Here is a 2434-nt window from a genome sequence, read left to right on the forward strand (position 1 = left end):
CATACAGAAATATGCATAGATAACTGTGTTAGGCTGATAATGGTTCCCAAAGATATGTCCACATCCTAATCTCTGGAACTTGTAAATGTTACCTTATTTGAAAAAAGACTCTGTCCATGTGATCAAGATCTTGAGATGACAAGATCATTTTGGATTTTGGCTCAGGGAAATTGATGCTGAACTTGATACCGCTCAAGACAAGGTTGACATAAGGGAAGCCATACTGTAGAAAAGGAACCCTATTGTAACTTTGAATGAACTCTGATTAACTAGCCCAGACATGCTATGTGGATTTTATGGCCCCTCCCAGCTGCTATAAGTTGATAACTTTGTTCTCTTGAGTTCTTCAGGAAGGTGATGACCCCCCGCCCCAGGCAGAGAGTCTGTGCTGACAGCCGTCATCGAGGACAACTGGAAGACCAGGATAGAGGGCATTGCTCTGGTCTCTGCTGCATATCCGTAAAACCAAAGACTGTCAGGAACTAAGACCGGATGTCTGCCCCCACCTGGAGGTCAGAAGGGTGCCCCCACCCAGACACACAGAAACCAGCTGCCTCCCCCACCCGGAGACCAGCCCCGTATATAACTGGCCTGTAGTCTTTGTTCTGTAAGATGGTTCTTTGAGACGTTAGTCGGCCATCTTCCCCCTTGCTAGCAAGCTGTAATAAACTGCCCTTTCTCTGCCACCGTCTTGCCTCTTGATGATTGGCTTTTGTCTCTTGGTGAGTAGATCATGCCCTTTGTGTGGTAATAAACTTCTGGCCTGCAGGCCTGTGTTGTTTTAAGCTACCAAGTTTGTGGTAATTTGCTGCAGCAGCCACAGAAAAATAATACCACAATATATTCAACCATAACACTGATGATCTGGAGGGAGGGTGGGAGGTAGAGGTTAGAAGCAGAGAGAAAGCTAGGACTGTGAACATATATGTCACAATACCCTTACTGTAAATTGAAGTAGATGGAGTGAAAAGAGAGAGCGATGATAAAATCGAAGATAAAAAAAAAATAAATAAGAGGACCAGTCTAGGTAACCCAACATCTGCATAAAGAGCAGTCCAGAATGAGAGAACGAAAAAAGGGAAGTAATCACCAAAGAAATAATTCAAGAAAGTTCTCCTCTGCAGTTGATGTTAGATTGGAGACAGAATGTCGAGTAAAATGAGATTGGAGAAGCTGGCAGGCATTCGATCGTAAAGGTTCTGGAAGGCCGCTTAAAGGAACCTTTGCTGGAACTAATCCTTCCGTTTAGAATGGCTCTAAAGGCTCTCCTTAGCTACCTGCCCACCAGGAACTTTTACAGAACCTTCAAGACCCGAGGTAACATCACTTCCTCAGGAAGCCATCCTGGACTCATCTAGCCAAAGTAAACACTTCTTCCAATATGTTTCTATTATAGAACTCATTGAATTATAATAAATTATTAATCGGTGTCTTCTTTATCTGCTAGAGGGAGGTGTGCTACTCGAGGGCAGAGGCTGGATGGGCCTCATTCACCTTTCAATTCACAATGCCTGACTGGCACAAGGTGGTAACTCGGTAGATTTGTTTTACCTTGGCCCCACAGCAAGAAACTGCCACTCCTCAAACTTGAACCCTTCCCAAAGAGTAAGTAAGGTGAAGATAAGTGAAGCCTCTATCTTTTCGCGCCAGAAAATTGTGAGGGTGAGAGTAAGGCAGCAGCCTTCACGATGGCGTGCCCAGCACTTCACGCACCTTCTCGCCAGTCTCACAGCCACCCTACCAGGTCGGCGTTCGAAGCCCGCTCGCGCAGGTGGGAAACTGACCGTGCCGCCCCAAGTCACCGCGTGTAAGCGCCCGGGAGTGAGACTCGGGCGTCTGCCTGCAGAGGTCGCGCTCCCGCCGCTCCGCCCTGCTTCCTCAACATTCGCTGTGATTCTCGCGGTTTTCTACTCCAGCGGCTTCCCGTCAGTGCATTCAGTCCCGGTTTACTAACGTCTAGCTTCAGTGATGACAGACACTGCATCATTTACCCACTGCGAAAAAGAACTCACTCTTAAAAAGAGTCGGTCTGAGCCTCCCTTTCTAATTCACACGTGTCATTCGGCGTAGGTGCGCCCTCTCGTTTCTGTGTCTACACAAGCTTCCTTTCTTCCCTTTAGTAGGAATAGACTGTACTCATTTTAAGGGAGGGGCTTCAACTACATGGACTATAGACTCGCGCCCCGCCGCCCCCCCCGTTTTTTAATCCTCCTGCAGAATGGAAAAGGAGGCGGTGGATTATAATAAAAGTCTGTGTCTTTAAAAAGCAAAGGGCCCCGCCCCCGCCGCGCCCCGCCCCTCCCCGCCGGCCCCCCGGGGCGCCGCTGCTCCCCGCCGCTGCCCGCGGGCACGGGATGCTGGAGCCGCGCTGACCGTCGCCGCCCGCGCGGCCGAGGGCGCGGCCGAGCCCGCGCGCCTGGAGCGGAGCGGCGGC

This window comes from Diceros bicornis, chromosome 23 (genome assembly GCF_020826845.1).
Source record: "Diceros bicornis minor isolate mBicDic1 chromosome 23, mDicBic1.mat.cur, whole genome shotgun sequence".
Classification (NCBI taxonomy): domain Eukaryota; kingdom Metazoa; phylum Chordata; class Mammalia; order Perissodactyla; family Rhinocerotidae; genus Diceros; species Diceros bicornis.